The 16,225-nt window shown below is 54.9% G+C and overlaps 11 non-coding genes and 1 pseudogene across 11 annotated transcripts; all 12 read right to left on the minus strand.

Moving 5' to 3' along the window:
- Window positions 1-24: 24 nt before the first annotated feature.
- LOC138660141 (U1 spliceosomal RNA) lies at window positions 25-188 on the minus strand. Its single transcript, XR_011317625.1, has one exon. It is a non-coding gene; the product is annotated as a U1 spliceosomal RNA (small nuclear RNA).
- Window positions 189-1,001: 813 nt separating this feature from the next.
- On the minus strand, window positions 1,002-1,165 carry LOC138660142 (U1 spliceosomal RNA). Its single transcript, XR_011317626.1, has one exon. It is a non-coding gene; the product is annotated as a U1 spliceosomal RNA (small nuclear RNA).
- Window positions 1,166-1,978: 813 nt separating this feature from the next.
- On the minus strand, window positions 1,979-2,142 carry LOC138660143 (U1 spliceosomal RNA). Its single transcript, XR_011317627.1, has one exon. It is a non-coding gene; the product is annotated as a U1 spliceosomal RNA (small nuclear RNA).
- An 813-nt stretch (window positions 2,143-2,955) lies between these two features.
- LOC138660379 (U1 spliceosomal RNA) lies at window positions 2,956-3,119 on the minus strand. The gene has a single exon (XR_011317829.1). It is a non-coding gene; the product is annotated as a U1 spliceosomal RNA (small nuclear RNA).
- Window positions 3,120-3,932: 813 nt separating this feature from the next.
- Window positions 3,933-4,096, minus strand: LOC138660145 (U1 spliceosomal RNA). The gene has a single exon (XR_011317628.1). It is a non-coding gene; the product is annotated as a U1 spliceosomal RNA (small nuclear RNA).
- An 813-nt stretch (window positions 4,097-4,909) lies between these two features.
- Window positions 4,910-5,073, minus strand: LOC138660374 (U1 spliceosomal RNA). The gene has a single exon (XR_011317825.1). It is a non-coding gene; the product is annotated as a U1 spliceosomal RNA (small nuclear RNA).
- Window positions 5,074-5,886: 813 nt separating this feature from the next.
- LOC138660375 (U1 spliceosomal RNA) lies at window positions 5,887-6,050 on the minus strand. Its single transcript, XR_011317826.1, has one exon. It is a non-coding gene; the product is annotated as a U1 spliceosomal RNA (small nuclear RNA).
- An 813-nt stretch (window positions 6,051-6,863) lies between these two features.
- On the minus strand, window positions 6,864-7,027 carry LOC138660146 (U1 spliceosomal RNA). Its single transcript, XR_011317629.1, has one exon. It is a non-coding gene; the product is annotated as a U1 spliceosomal RNA (small nuclear RNA).
- An 813-nt stretch (window positions 7,028-7,840) lies between these two features.
- Window positions 7,841-8,004, minus strand: LOC138660147 (U1 spliceosomal RNA). Its single transcript, XR_011317630.1, has one exon. It is a non-coding gene; the product is annotated as a U1 spliceosomal RNA (small nuclear RNA).
- Window positions 8,005-8,817: 813 nt separating this feature from the next.
- On the minus strand, window positions 8,818-8,981 carry LOC138660148 (U1 spliceosomal RNA). The gene has a single exon (XR_011317631.1). It is a non-coding gene; the product is annotated as a U1 spliceosomal RNA (small nuclear RNA).
- Window positions 8,982-9,794: 813 nt separating this feature from the next.
- Window positions 9,795-9,974, minus strand: LOC138660415 (U1 spliceosomal RNA; annotated as a pseudogene).
- Window positions 9,975-15,908: 5,934 nt separating this feature from the next.
- On the minus strand, window positions 15,909-16,072 carry LOC138660149 (U1 spliceosomal RNA). Its single transcript, XR_011317632.1, has one exon. It is a non-coding gene; the product is annotated as a U1 spliceosomal RNA (small nuclear RNA).
- Between the last annotated feature and the right edge of the window lie 153 nt (window positions 16,073-16,225).

Raw genomic sequence — 16,225 nt, forward strand, 5'->3', positions numbered from 1 at the left:
GTTCTGTCTTTGACCATAGGAAATCAGGGGAAAGCGCGAACGCAGTCCCCCACTACCACAAATTATGCAGTCGAGTTTCCCGCATTTGGGGAAATCGCAGGGGTCAGCACACCCGGAGTGCAATGGATGAGCCTCACCCTGGGAGAACCACCTTAGTGATCATGGTATCTCCCCTGCCAGGTAAGTATGAGTTGGGGCCCGCCGGCCCGACGAGCGCCCCTCCGACGCAGCTCCCCAACATCGCGGAGTCTCGTGCCCGAAAGGGAAGGGGTGGGGGGTGGCGTTCGGCACAGACCGCACGGAGGCTCCTCGAGTGGGAGGCGCCGGTCGCTCCCGACGCGGCTGACGCCCACTCCGACCCCCCACAGGGCAGGCCGAGCTCAAGTCAAAAGCCGCCCAAGATGCACAGCAGCAGCCTGAGTCATTTGCATATAGGAGCCTCGGCTCCGCCCCAGCCTCGCGTCACGTTGCTGCGCTGGCCTGAGAACATGCTGTAGACAGCTCGAGCTCCAGCTGCCGGCACCCTCTCATGACTCACTCATCTCCGCTCAAGAGGATGCACGCTGGAGGAGGCTCAAGGGCAGGAGGAGCAAACCGCAGATAGCTGCGCACCAGCGGCCCACTCACAGCTCCAGCTCCAGCCCCAAGGCTGTGAGATGGGGATGCTGCAGGTGCCCTCCCGCGAGCATGCCCGCCTGCACCTGCAGACAAGCAGAGCAAGCCATGTCGTCACCAAGTCAACGAGATGCAAGCGACTTGCTCAATCCCCACCAGCCGGGGGTGGGGGGGTCAAAAAGGGCCAAAGTGTCGAGCAAAGGCAACAACCTCAAACCAACCAAGAAACAATAAACAAAGCATAGCAGCGACACAGGGAAGGTGGCATCCTTCCCCCACAAGGGGGAGCCAAAGGCCACGTCTGCCCGCTGCTTGGAGCTTTTCTCCAAAGCATCGCTTCGGCTCAGCAGAGCATCTTTTGTGTTCTGTCTTTGACCATAGGAAATCAGGGGAAAGCGCGAACGCAGTCCCCCACTACCACAAATTATGCAGTCGAGTTTCCCGCATTTGGGGAAATCGCAGGGGTCAGCACACCCGGAGTGCAATGGATGAGCCTCACCCTGGGAGAACCACCTTAGTGATCATGGTATCTCCCCTGCCAGGTAAGTATGAGTTGGGGCCCGCCGGCCCGACGAGCGCCCCTCCGACGCAGCTCCCCAACATCGCGGAGTCTCGTGCCCGAAAGGGAGGGGGTGGGGGGTGGCGTTCGGCACAGACCGCACGGAGGCTCCTCGAGTGGGAGGCGCCGGTCGCTCCCGACGCGGCTGACGCCCACTCCGACCCCCCACAGGGCAGGCCGAGCTCAAGTCAAAAGCCGCCCAAGATGCACAGCAGCAGCCTGAGTCATTTGCATATAGGAGCCTCGGCTCCGCCCCAGCCTCGCGTCACGTTGCTGCGCTGGCCTGAGAACATGCTGTAGACAGCTCGAGCTCCAGCTGCCGGCACCCTCTCATGACTCACTCATCTCCGCTCAAGAGGATGCACGCTGGAGGAGGCTCAAGGGCAGGAGGAGCAAACCGCAGATAGCTGCGCACCAGCGGCCCACTCACAGCTCCAGCTCCAGCCCCAAGGCTGTGAGATGGGGATGCTGCAGGTGCCCTCCCGCGAGCATGCCCGCCTGCACCTGCAGACAAGCAGAGCAAGCCATGTCGTCACCAAGTCAACGAGATGCAAGCGACTTGCTCAATCCCCACCAGCCGGGGGTGGGGGGGTCAAAAAGGGCCAAAGTGTCGAGCAAAGGCAACAACCTCAAACCAACCAAGAAACAATAAACAAAGCATAGCAGCGACACAGGGAAGGTGGCATCCTTCCCCCACAAGGGGGAGCCAAAGGCCACGTCTGCCCGCTGCTTGGAGCTTTTCTCCAAAGCATCGCTTCGGCTCAGCAGAGCATCTTTTGTGTTCTGTCTTTGACCATAGGAAATCAGGGGAAAGCGCGAACGCAGTCCCCCACTACCACAAATTATGCAGTCGAGTTTCCCGCATTTGGGGAAATCGCAGGGGTCAGCACACCCGGAGTGCAATGGATGAGCCTCACCCTGGGAGAACCACCTTAGTGATCATGGTATCTCCCCTGCCAGGTAAGTATGAGTTGGGGCCCGCCGGCCCGACGAGCGCCCCTCCGACGCAGCTCCCCAACATCGTGGAGTCTCGTGCCCGAAAGGGAGGGGGTGGGGGGTGGCGTTCGGCACAGACCGCACGGAGGCTCCTCGAGTGGGAGGCGCCGGTCGCTCCCGACGCGGCTGACGCCCACTCCGACCCCCCACAGGGCAGGCCGAGCTCAAGTCAAAAGCCGCCCAAGATGCACAGCAGCAGCCTGAGTCATTTGCATATAGGAGCCTCGGCTCCGCCCCAGCCTCGCGTCACGTTGCTGCGCTGGCCTGAGAACATGCTGTAGACAGCTCGAGCTCCAGCTGCCGGCACCCTCTCATGACTCACTCATCTCCGCTCAAGAGGATGCACGCTGGAGGAGGCTCAAGGGCAGGAGGAGCAAACCGCAGATAGCTGCGCACCAGCGGCCCACTCACAGCTCCAGCTCCAGCCCCAAGGCTGTGAGATGGGGATGCTGCAGGTGCCCTCCCGCGAGCATGCCCGCCTGCACCTGCAGACAAGCAGAGCAAGCCATGTCGTCACCAAGTCAACGAGATGCAAGCGACTTGCTCAATCCCCACCAGCCGGGGGTGGGGGGGTCAAAAAGGGCCAAAGTGTCGAGCAAAGGCAACAACCTCAAACCAACCAAGAAACAATAAACAAAGCATAGCAGCGACACAGGGAAGGTGGCATCCTTCCCCCACAAGGGGGAGCCAAAGGCCACGTCTGCCCGCTGCTTGGAGCTTTTCTCCAAAGCATCGCTTCGGCTCAGCAGAGCATCTTTTGTGTTCTGTCTTTGACCATAGGAAATCAGGGGAAAGCGCGAATGCAGTCCCCCACTACCACAAATTATGCAGTCGAGTTTCCCGCATTTGGGGAAATCGCAGGGGTCAGCACACCCGGAGTGCAATGGATGAGCCTCACCCTGGGAGAACCACCTTAGTGATCATGGTATCTCCCCTGCCAGGTAAGTATGAGTTGGGGCCCGCCGGCCCGACGAGCGCCCCTCCGACGCAGCTCCCCAACATCGCGGAGTCTCGTGCCCGAAAGGGAGGGGGTGGGGGGTGGCGTTCGGCACAGACCGCACGGAGGCTCCTCGAGTGGGAGGCGCCGGTCGCTCCCGACGCGGCTGACGCCCACTCCGACCCCCCACAGGGCAGGCCGAGCTCAAGTCAAAAGCCGCCCAAGATGCACAGCAGCAGCCTGAGTCATTTGCATATAGGAGCCTCGGCTCCGCCCCAGCCTCGCGTCACGTTGCTGCGCTGGCCTGAGAACATGCTGTAGACAGCTCGAGCTCCAGCTGCCGGCACCCTCTCATGACTCACTCATCTCCGCTCAAGAGGATGCACGCTGGAGGAGGCTCAAGGGCAGGAGGAGCAAACCGCAGATAGCTGCGCACCAGCGGCCCACTCACAGCTCCAGCTCCAGCCCCAAGGCTGTGAGATGGGGATGCTGCAGGTGCCCTCCCGCGAGCATGCCCGCCTGCACCTGCAGACAAGCAGAGCAAGCCATGTCGTCACCAAGTCAACGAGATGCAAGCGACTTGCTCAATCCCCACCAGCCGGGGGTGGGGGGGTCAAAAAGGGCCAAAGTGTCGAGCAAAGGCAACAACCTCAAACCAACCAAGAAACAATAAACAAAGCATAGCAGCGACACAGGGAAGGTGGCATCCTTCCCCCACAAGGGGGAGCCAAAGGCCACGTCTGCCCGCTGCTTGGAGCTTTTCTCCAAAGCATCGCTTCGGCTCAGCAGAGCATCTTTTGTGTTCTGTCTTTGACCATAGGAAATCAGGGGAAAGCGCGAACGCAGTCCCCCACTACCACAAATTATGCAGTCGAGTTTCCCGCATTTGGGGAAATCGCAGGGGTCAGCACACCCGGAGTGCAATGGATGAGCCTCACCCTGGGAGAACCACCTTAGTGATCATGGTATCTCCCCTGCCAGGTAAGTATGAGTTGGGGCCCGCCGGCCCGACGAGCGCCCCTCCGACGCAGCTCCCCAACATCGCGGAGTCTCGTGCCCGAAAGGGAGGGGCTGGGGGGTGGCGTTCGGCACAGACCGCACGGAGGCTCCTCGAGTGGGAGGCGCCGGTCGCTCCCGACGCGGCTGACGCCCACTCCGACCCCCCACAGGGCAGGCCGAGCTCAAGTCAAAAGCCGCCCAAGATGCACAGCAGCAGCCTGAGTCATTTGCATATAGGAGCCTCGGCTCCGCCCCAGCCTCGCGTCACGTTGCTGCGCTGGCCTGAGAACATGCTGTAGACAGCTCGAGCTCCAGCTGCCGGCACCCTCTCATGACTCACTCATCTCCGCTCAAGAGGATGCACGCTGGAGGAGGCTCAAGGGCAGGAGGAGCAAACCGCAGATAGCTGCGCACCAGCGGCCCACTCACAGCTCCAGCTCCAGCCCCAAGGCTGTGAGATGGGGATGCTGCAGGTGCCCTCCCGCGAGCATGCCCGCCTGCACCTGCAGACAAGCAGAGCAAGCCATGTCGTCACCAAGTCAACGAGATGCAAGCGACTTGCTCAATCCCCACCAGCCGGGGGTGGGGGGGTCAAAAAGGGCCAAAGTGTCGAGCAAAGGCAACAACCTCAAACCAACCAAGAAACAATAAACAAAGCATAGCAGCGACACAGGGAAGGTGGCATCCTTCCCCCACAAGGGGGAGCCAAAGGCCACGTCTGCCCGCTGCTTGGAGCTTTTCTCCAAAGCATCGCTTCGGCTCAGCAGAGCATCTTTTGTGTTCTGTCTTTGACCATAGGAAATCAGGGGAAAGCGCGAACGCAGTCCCCCACTACCACAAATTATGCAGTCGAGTTTCCCGCATTTGGGGAAATCGCAGGGGTCAGCACACACGGAGTGCAATGGATGAGCCTCACCCTGGGAGAACCACCTTAGTGATCATGGTATCTCCCCTGCCAGGTAAGTATGAGTTGGGGCCCGCCGGCCCGACGAGCGCCCCTCCGACGCAGCTCCCCAACATCGCGGAGTCTCGTGCCCGAAAGGGAGGGGGTGGGGGGTGGCGTTCGGCACAGACCGCACGGAGGCTCCTCGAGTGGGAGGCGCCGGTCGCTCCCGACGCGGCTGACGCCCACTCCGACCCCCCAGAGGGCAGGCCGAGCTCAAGTCAAAAGCCGCCCAAGATGCACAGCAGCAGCCTGAGTCATTTGCATATAGGAGCCTCGGCTCCGCCCCAGCCTCGCGTCACGTTGCTGCGCTGGCCTGAGAACATGCTGTAGACAGCTCGAGCTCCAGCTGCCGGCACCCTCTCATGACTCACTCATCTCCGCTCAAGAGGATGCACGCTGGAGGAGGCTCAAGGGCAGGAGGAGCAAACCGCAGATAGCTGCGCACCAGCGGCCCACTCACAGCTCCAGCTCCAGCCCCAAGGCTGTGAGATGGGGATGCTGCAGGTGCCCTCCCGCGAGCATGCCCGCCTGCACCTGCAGACAAGCAGAGCAAGCCATGTCGTCACCAAGTCAACGAGATGCAAGCGACTTGCTCAATCCCCACCAGCCGGGGGTGGGGGGGTCAAAAAGGGCCAAAGTGTCGAGCAAAGGCAACAACCTCAAACCAACCAAGAAACAATAAACAAAGCATAGCAGCGACACAGGGAAGGTGGCATCCTTCCCCCACAAGGGGGAGCCAAAGGCCACGTCTGCCCGCTGCTTGGAGCTTTTCTCCAAAGCATCGCTTCGGCTCAGCAGAGCATCTTTTGTGTTCTGTCTTTGACCATAGGAAATCAGGGGAAAGCGCGAACGCAGTCCCCCACTACCACAAATTATGCAGTCGAGTTTCCCGCATTTGGGGAAATCGCAGGGGTCAGCACACACGGAGTGCAATGGATGAGCCTCACCCTGGGAGAACCACCTTAGTGATCATGGTATCTCCCCTGCCAGGTAAGTATGAGTTGGGGCCCGCCGGCCCGACGAGCGCCCCTCCGACGCAGCTCCCCAACATCGCGGAGTCTCGTGCCCGAAAGGGAGGGGGTGGGGGGTGGCGTTCGGCACAGACCGCACGGAGGCTCCTCGAGTGGGAGGCGCCGGTCGCTCCCGACGCGGCTGACGCCCACTCCGACCCCCCACAGGGCAGGCCGAGCTCAAGTCAAAAGCCGCCCAAGATGCACAGCAGCAGCCTGAGTCATTTGCATATAGGAGCCTCGGCTCCGCCCCAGCCTCGCGTCACGTTGCTGCGCTGGCCTGAGAACATGCTGTAGACAGCTCGAGCTCCAGCTGCCGGCACCCTCTCATGACTCACTCATCTCCGCTCAAGAGGATGCACGCTGGAGGAGGCTCAAGGGCAGGAGGAGCAAACCGCAGATAGCTGCGCACCAGCGGCCCACTCACAGCTCCAGCTCCAGCCCCAAGGCTGTGAGATGGGGATGCTGCAGGTGCCCTCCCGCGAGCATGCCCGCCTGCACCTGCAGACAAGCAGAGCAAGCCATGTCGTCACCAAGTCAACGAGATGCAAGCGACTTGCTCAATCCCCACCAGCCGGGGGTGGGGGGGTCAAAAAGGGCCAAAGTGTCGAGCAAAGGCAACAACCTCAAACCAACCAAGAAACAATAAACAAAGCATAGCAGCGACACAGGGAAGGTGGCATCCTTCCCCCACAAGGGGGAGCCAAAGGCCACGTCTGCCCGCTGCTTGGAGCTTTTCTCCAAAGCATCGCTTCGGCTCAGCAGAGCATCTTTTGTGTTCTGTCTTTGACCATAGGAAATCAGGGGAAAGCGCGAACGCAGTCCCCCACTACCACAAATTATGCAGTCGAGTTTCCCGCATTTGGGGAAATCGCAGGGGTCAGCACACCCGGAGTGCAATGGATGAGCCTCACCCTGGGAGAACCACCTTAGTGATCATGGTATCTCCCCTGCCAGGTAAGTATGAGTTGGGGCCCGCCGGCCCGACGAGCGCCCCTCCGACGCAGCTCCCCAACATCGCGGAGTCTCGTGCCCGAAAGGGAGGGGGTGGGGGGTGGCGTTCGGCACAGACCGCACGGAGGCTCCTCGAGTGGGAGGCGCCGGTCGCTCCCGACGCGGCTGACGCCCACTCCGACCCCCCACAGGGCAGGCCGAGCTCAAGTCAAAAGCCGCCCAAGATGCACAGCAGCAGCCTGAGTCATTTGCATATAGGAGCCTCGGCTCCGCCCCAGCCTCGCGTCACGTTGCTGCGCTGGCCTGAGAACATGCTGTAGACAGCTCGAGCTCCAGCTGCCGGCACCCTCTCATGACTCACTCATCTCCGCTCAAGAGGATGCACGCTGGAGGAGGCTCAAGGGCAGGAGGAGCAAACCGCAGATAGCTGCGCACCAGCGGCCCACTCACAGCTCCAGCTCCAGCCCCAAGGCTGTGAGATGGGGATGCTGCAGGTGCCCTCCCGCGAGCATGCCCGCCTGCACCTGCAGACAAGCAGAGCAAGCCATGTCGTCACCAAGTCAACGAGATGCAAGCGACTTGCTCAATCCCCACCAGCCGGGGGTGGGGGGGTCAAAAAGGGCCAAAGTGTCGAGCAAAGGCAACAACCTCAAACCAACCAAGAAACAATAAACAAAGCATAGCAGCGACACAGGGAAGGTGGCATCCTTCCCCCACAAGGGGGAGCCAAAGGCCACGTCTGCCCGCTGCTTGGAGCTTTTCTCCAAAGCATCGCTTCGGCTCAGCAGAGCATCTTTTGTGTTCTGTCTTTGACCATAGGAAATCAGGGGAAAGCGCGAACGCAGTCCCCCACTACCACAAATTATGCAGTCGAGTTTCCCGCATTTGGGGAAATCGCAGGGGTCAGCACACCCGGAGTGCAATGGATGAGCCTCACCCTGGGAGAACCACCTTAGTGATCATGGTATCTCCCCTGCCAGGTAAGTATGAGTTGGGGCCCGCCGGCCCGACGAGCGCCCCTCCGACGCAGCTCCCCAACATCGCGGAGTCTCGTGCCCGAAAGGGAGGGGGTGGGGGGTGGCGTTCGGCACAGACCGCACGGAGGCTCCTCGAGTGGGAGGCGCCGGTCGCTCCCGACGCGGCTGACGCCCACTCCGACCCCCCACAGGGCAGGCCGAGCTCAAGTCAAAAGCCGCCCAAGATGCACAGCAGCAGCCTGAGTCATTTGCATATAGGAGCCTCGGCTCCGCCCCAGCCTCGCGTCACGTTGCTGCGCTGGCCTGAGAACATGCTGTAGACAGCTCGAGCTCCAGCTGCCGGCACCCTCTCATGACTCACTCATCTCCGCTCAAGAGGATGCACGCTGGAGGAGGCTCAAGGGCAGGAGGAGCAAACCGCAGATAGCTGCGCACCAGCGGCCCACTCACAGCTCCAGCTCCAGCCCCAAGGCTGTGAGATGGGGATGCTGCAGGTGCCCTCCCGCGAGCATGCCCGCCTGCACCTGCAGACAAGCAGAGCAAGCCATGTCGTCACCAAGTCAACGAGATGCAAGCGACTTGCTCAATCCCCACCAGCCGGGGGTGGGGGGGTCAAAAAGGGCCAAAGTGTCGAGCAAAGGCAACAACCTCAAACCAACCAAGAAACAATAAACAAAGCATAGCAGCGACACAGGGAAGGTGGCATCCTTCCCCCACAAGGGGGAGCCAAAGGCCACGTCTGCCCGCTGCTTGGAGCTTTTCTCCAAAGCATCGCTTCGGCTCAGCAGAGCATCTTTTGTGTTCTGTCTTTGACCATAGGAAATCAGGGGAAAGCGCGAACGCAGTCCCCCACTACCACAAATTATGCAGTCGAGTTTCCCGCATTTGGGGAAATCGCAGGGGTCAGCACACCCGGAGTGCAATGGATGAGCCTCACCCTGGGAGAACCACCTTAGTGATCATGGTATCTCCCCTGCCAGGTAAGTATGAGTTGGGGCCCGCCGGCCCGACGAGCGCCCCTCCGACGCAGCTCCCCAACATCGCGGAGTCTCGTGCCCGAAAGGGAGGGGGTGGGGGGTGGCGTTCGGCACAGACCGCACGGAGGCTCCTCGAGTGGGAGGCGCCGGTCGCTCCCGACGCGGCTGACGCCCACTCCGACCCCCCACAGGGCAGGCCGAGCTCAAGTCAAAAGCCGCCCAAGATGCACAGCAGCAGCCTGAGTCATTTGCATATAGGAGCCTCGGCTCCGCCCCAGTCTCGCGTCACGTTGCTGCGCTGGCCTGAGAACATGCTGTAGACAGCTCGAGCTCCAGCTGCCGGCACCCTCTCATGACTCACTCATCTCCGCTCAAGAGGATGCACGCTGGAGGAGGCTCAAGGGCAGGAGGAGCAAACCGCAGATAGCTGCGCACCAGCGGCCCACTCACAGCTCCAGCTCCAGCCCCAAGGCTGTGAGATGGGGATGCTGCAGGTGCCCTCCCGCGAGCATGCCCGCCTGCACCTGCAGACAAGCAGAGCAAGCCATGTCGTCACCAAGTCAACGAGATGCAAGCGACTTGCTCAATCCCCACCAGCCGGGGGTGGGGGGGTCAAAAAGGGCCAAAGTGTCGAGCAAAGGCAACAACCTCAAACCAACCAAGAAACAATAAACAAAGCATAGCAGCGACACAGGGAAGGTGGCATCCTTCCCCCACAAGGGGGAGCCAAAGGCCACGTCTGCCCGCTGCTTGGAGCTTTTCTCCAAAGCATCGCTTCGGCTCAGCAGAGCATCTTTTGTGTTCTGTCTTTGACCATAGGAAATCAGGGGAAAGCGCGAACGCAGTCCCCCACTACCACAAATTATGCAGTCGAGTTTCCCGCATTTGGGGAAATCGCAGGGGTCAGCACACCCGGAGTGCAATGGATGAGCCTCACCCTGGGAGAACCTTTTTCCTCAGATTGGAACTCTCATTAACGCATGCATCATCTGCTCGTTCAATTAACAAGTTTCCTGATCATCATATGGAAAAATCTCCCATAAACAAAAAAACAATCCCGATCACCAAAAAATAATCACAATCCTACCTACAGTAATCATTCCACTGTGAGTACTTCCAAAGTGTTTCTGCTGTTGTTTCACCGAGTCTTTTCTTATCTAATAGATAAACATAAAACAACCTGGCAAGAAAAATGTTCTTACAGTCCATTGGAGAGAGACACACCTTTTTAAAAATAACCAAGTTCCGTGAATCCCACAAAACTTCCTTATATATGGCAAAAATAATCCAACTCATCCGTCTCCTTTCCAAGTGATTGAAATCTTGACCTGTTAATATCCTTCTAAAATCAAAGCAATGGAACCCAACAAGAGCAATAAAAAACCGGGATAAAAGGGTAAAAACTTTTTTTGCAAAAGGACAGTCCCAAAAAATGTGCTGAATTGTCTCTGGATCCTTACATCCCTCCCTTGGACAAAATTCTTGAACCCGTATCCCTCTTCTATTCAAAAAAGCTCGTGTTGGCAAACATCCTTGTAATGCCATCCAAGTTACGTCCTTTTGCCGATTGCTGATTCCTATAACAAAAAACAGCTTCCAGACTTGCCTTGATTGCGCAGTATTGCAGGATGGCACATCACATAATAATTCTCTCTCCTTTAATCTCTTAACAATCTCTCTTTTATCAGGTCTATCTGTGGGGCTTAAACCAATTTGATCATAGAAGGACTTAAGTACTACATAAAAAGACGGAACCACAAACGCCACCGGCTTCCTCAAATCCTTCTCACACCAGCTCCATTTCTGAAACAGCCATCCTGCCAAAAACCTGCACATATCTGCAGCCTTACTTTTACTCTGGGAAAGTCTATAAATATTCAACAAATAGTGCATCTTTAAAAACCTTTCCATATTTGGAAAGCCACAGCCCCCCATTTCCACAGAAAGCATCACTTTTTCTCTCCTTAATTTTTCCATCTTTGACCCCCAAAAAAAGGTAAACAGTTTCCTTGTAACTCTCTTAGTCCATAAACTCGCGGGCGGAAATATCAGAGCAGTATATAGCAGTAATGGAAGGATCACTGACTTCACGATAAGTACCTTCCCTCTCAGAGACAAGTTCCTTAATTTCCAATAATTCAGTTTCTGTTCTGTTTTATTTTCCAGGATCCTCAGACTCTTCTTCCCTTTAAGTTCCTTTTCAAAGATAACACCGAGGACCTCTATCTCTTCTTTTCTTTCTACTCCCACCACACTAACATCCACCTGCCTTCCAAAGTTGCAAAACTGACACTTACTCCAATTTACAGCCATTCCAGCCACACAACAAAAAATTCTTACATGAAGATTTATCCTATTAAGCTCAGCTTGCGAACCACAAATAAAAGCAATGTCATCCATGTAACTTAATGATTTCACAGGACCCCCCATTCCTCCAGGGACAAAGGCACCATCCACACACTTATCGACTTGCACACTTTTTAAAAGAGCTTCTACTACGCAAATAAAAAGAATAGGAGATAAAGGGCACCCTTGCCTAACGCCAGATAGAATATTAAAACTAGAACTCACGTGACCATTAATTAAGAGCTGACTACTAACTCCACAATAAAAAGACTTAATAATGTTCAATAATTTAGTGGGGATCCCAAGGTGTCTAAGTGCAGCAAACAAAAATCTATGTGAAACTTTATCAAAAGCTTTTTCCAGGTCAACTGACTGTACAAGAAGGGGGTTCTTATTAAAATTAGCGTAATAAATTAAGTCCCTTAAAAGCAACAAGTTGTCCGATATTCTCCTACCTGGCACTGCACATGCTTGGTATTCACCCACCATGTCCATTATTACTTCACTCAATCTACTTGCCACAATTTTGGAAATAATCTTGTAATCACAATTGAGCAAAGTTATTGGTCTCCAGTTTTTAATTTCTCTCACATCACCCTTCTTATGTATCAAAGTGACGATCCCTCTACGCATAGAGTCAGACAGAACCGCATGAGTAAAAACATATTCCACCACCCGATAAAATTCCACACCTAAAATGTCCCAAAATACTACATAAAATTCCACAGGAAGGCCATCACAGCCAGGTGTCTTCCCTTTCGCCAGTCCATCCACAGCACGCCTCACTTCATCCTTTTTGAGCCCATCACTTAGAAAAGACACCTTTTCTTCAGGAATATTATCAGTCAAAATATTACAATAATCATTGATTTCTGCATCACTGGCTCTGCTGTCATTCGAAAAAAGGGTTTTATAAAAAGAATGAATACCATTAATCATTTCCTCCCCAGACTTCTCACCTGCAGGAGTAAAAACAGACTTAAAAACCCCTTTAGGCTTAAAACATTTCTTAAAAAAATATCTTGTACATTGCTCATCTTCTTCCATGTGCTGTATTTTTGCTTTAAAGACAATAGATTTCCCTTTTTCAATTAGTGTTTTTTTAAAATCCTCCTTCAAATCAGCAATCTCATTATCCACCTCCATCCCAGCTCTTTTAAACTTATAAAGCGCTTCCATCTTAGAAATTATTGCTTCCTCTTGATCTCTTTTAGCTTTTGCCCTTTTAAAACACACCCCTTTAAAATAATATGCAAATTTCTCCTTTGCCCAATCCCACCATTCCAGCAGATTTTTAAAACGGTGCTGTTCAGACACACAGAATGTAAACACGTTTTTAAAACCACTTCTCACCTCCTCTTCTTCCAGCAGGCTTACATTTAGCTTCCAGAGCCCCTTGCCAAAAGCAAGGGACTCAACAATACACAGATCCACCATTACCATCTTATGATCAGAAAAAGTATTTGTCACATGATTACATTTGGTAACTTTGATCCCTTCAGACACAAACACATAATCGATCCGGGAACTACAACGCCCACTGTCCGCCACAAATGTAAACTTGTTTTCATTCGGCCGAACCATCAAACCCACATCCGTGTAGCGTAAATCCTGCACCACTTGATTCAACATATTGGAAGTCACATCCGTCCTGAATTCCGCAGAGCTCTTACGATCATTTGCAGATCTAATGCAATTAAAATCACCTGCTATTATAGAAAAATCTCTACCTGGCAGAAACCACTTTACCGACTCCAAAAAGGACACCCGTGCTTTCTTGTCCGCAGGGGCATAAATATTAAAAACCCTTACCCGGTGACCTAAGAAATCTAATAACAAAAACAAACATCTTCCAGGTATGATAATTTTAAACTGTAATACTTTTAAATTATTATTTTTCAATAGTATGCCAACCCCCTCATTTTTATTGTCTGTACAAGGAGACCAAAAAGACTGCCCCCTGCTCCATTCACTTGCATGCGGTGAGGCTTTTATTGCACATTCTTGTAGACATATAATGTCAGCATTCACCCTCTCCATATAATCTAATATACCTGCTCTCCTGATAGAAGAACTGATCCCTCGCACATTCAGGGAAGCAACACATAAACTCATCATGGCAAAAAAAATTATTTTCCACCATACATTCTCCATCATGATTCAGAGAAAGGAGTATTCCTACTATCCACCTTTCTACATATATCAGGCGACTCAGGATCCGAGCCCCTGTTAGAAACACCTGGCCTTGGAGAGACAGGATCTCCCTGCCCACCAGACCAACACCCCTCCATTCTACTCTTTTTACTGAGCGAGGAAGCTATTTCCTCATCCTCTTCCTCATCCTCCCCATCATCATCATCATCATCATCATCACCATCCTCAAAAACACTTTCATCACTACTACTAGTCCCCCCATCCCTCTGCCCAGGAGTGAGCGTCCGATCTGAATCCTCCTCCTCCTGAAACTCCATTCCTTCCCCATCTCCCTCCCCCACTACAGGGTCCACACATACGCCTGCATTAGCATATGCAAATTCACCACCAAGGCCCTGTCCTTCAGACACAGTCTCCATTGCATTCTTGGCCTCGCCCAGATCAACTATAGGAGAGCTCTGAAAATCTTTTCCCCCTTCCTGGCCCCGCCCTCCATCCTCCATCTTAGATCCAGCATGGCTCACTTTACTTCCACCATTTTGTTTCTGACTTCTTTGCTCTTTAGCTGCATTTGAAACTATCACACCAGCACGATGCTCAGGTTTGCCTTTTCCACCAAACTCACTTTTCTCATTCTTAGCGCTTTCATGCTCACCACTCTTACCATCACTCTTATTTCCCCAGTGACCACTAGTTGCCTCCGCATAGGACTTAGGAATCTGAGTCCACAATCTACATTTCCTGGCAAAGTGACCTTCCAACCCACACAAATCACACACCTTTGCCTCAGGGCAACTATCCACCATGTGGCCGGGCTTCCCACAATTCTTACAAACAATTCCTTGCACCGGGCATTCTTTCTGCACATGTCCGTACATATGACACTTTCTACAATATTCAATTTGTCCAGTGTAGAAACAAAAACCCCTCTCCCCCCCAATTGAAAATTGTGCAGGAATGCTCAGAGCCCCCCCAATGGCTGTTGCATCAGGAATTAATTTCACCAAGTATCTTCTTTTGCCATTATAATAGTTATGCCTATTTTTCATCTTCCCCAGGAATTTGACTTCATAACAGTATCTTCTCAAAAAATGGGTTACGGTATCATCTGGAACCTTGGGATTATACATATGTACCACAACATACTTGTAAGTCTGTTGAAAAAGGGGCTCCACAACAATAAACTCCAGGCATTCCACTTCTTTCTTCTCCTTCATCCGCACCAGCTCCATGTAGACTTTCTGACATATACCCAAGGAAACAAACGTGATATCATAAATTCCCTGCTTTTGAAAATCCTGCAGTGCCAATACATCTGTTACCTTAAGGCTTCTTATGTTCTTCAAGACATCCATGCAAATTTGGTCCAGGCCAATTTCTTCCTCATGTCCAGACAGGACTTGTAGACGGACAGAGTCCTCTAATCCACGTGCCTTCTCCACCATTTTCGTAGCAGATAAACACAGTCGCCACTCTATCGCACACCAGGGCCCCACAAGGGGAACCCCGATCGCAACCGCCAACCAACAAGAAACAGAAGTAGTCTCCCACCACTGCTGCCCGTCAGAAGGCTGAGAAGCGATACTCACCCAGAGAGAATGGTATCTCCCCTGCCAGGTAAGTATGAGTTGGGGCCCGCCGGCCCGACGAGCGCCCCTCCGACGCAGCTCCCCAACATCGCGGAGTCTCGTGCCCGAAAGGGAGGGGGTGGGGGGTGGCGTTCGGCACAGACCGCACGGAGGCTCCTCGAGTGGGAGGCGCCGGTCGCTCCCGACGCGGCTGACGCCCACTCCGACCCCCCACAGGGCAGGCCGAGCTCAAGTCAAAAGCCGCCCAAGATGCACAGCAGCAGCCTGAGTCATTTGCATATAGGAGCCTCGGCTCCGCCCCAGCCTCGCGTCACGTTGCTGCGCTGGCCTGAGAACATGCTGTAGACAGCTCGAGCTCCAGCTGCCGGCACCCTCTCATGACTCACTCATCTCCGCTCAAGAGGATGCACGCTGGAGGAGGCTCAAGGGCAGGAGGAGCAAACCGCAGATAGCTGCGCACCAGCGGCCCACTCACAGCTCCAGCTCCAGCCCCAAGGCTGTGAGATGGGGATGCTGCAGGTGCCCTCCCGCGAGCATGCCCGCCTGCACCTGCAGACAAGCAGAGCAAGCCATGTCGTCACCAAGTCAACGAGATGCAAGCGACTTGCTCAATCCCCACCAGCCGGGGGTGGGGGGGTCAAAAAGGGCCAAAGTGTCGAGCAAAGGCAACAACCTCAAACCAACCAAGAAACAATAAACAAAGCATAGCAGCGACACAGGGAAGGTGGCATCCTTCCCCCACAAGGGGGAGCCAAAGGCCACGTCTGCCCGCTGCTTGGAGCTTTTCTCCAAAGCATCGCTTCGGCTCAGCAGAGCATCTTTTGTGTTCTGTCTTTGACCATAGGAAATCAGGGGAAAGCGCGAACGCAGTCCCCCACTACCACAAATTATGCAGTCGAGTTTCCCGCATTTGGGGAAATCGCAGGGGTCAGCACACCCGGAGTGCAATGGATGAGCCTCACCCTGGGAGAACCACCTTAGTGATCATGGTATCTCCCCTGCCAGGTAAGTATGAGTTGGGGCCCGCCGGCCCGACGAGCGCCCCTCCGACGCAGCTCCCCAACATCGCGGAGTCTCGTGCCCGAAAGGGAGGGGGTGGGGGGTGGCGTTCGGCACAGACCGCACGGAGGCTCCTCGAGTGGGAGGCGCCGGTCGCTCCCGACGCG

This window comes from Ranitomeya imitator, chromosome 1, assembly GCF_032444005.1.
Source record: "Ranitomeya imitator isolate aRanImi1 chromosome 1, aRanImi1.pri, whole genome shotgun sequence".
Lineage (NCBI taxonomy): Eukaryota > Metazoa > Chordata > Amphibia > Anura > Dendrobatidae > Ranitomeya > Ranitomeya imitator.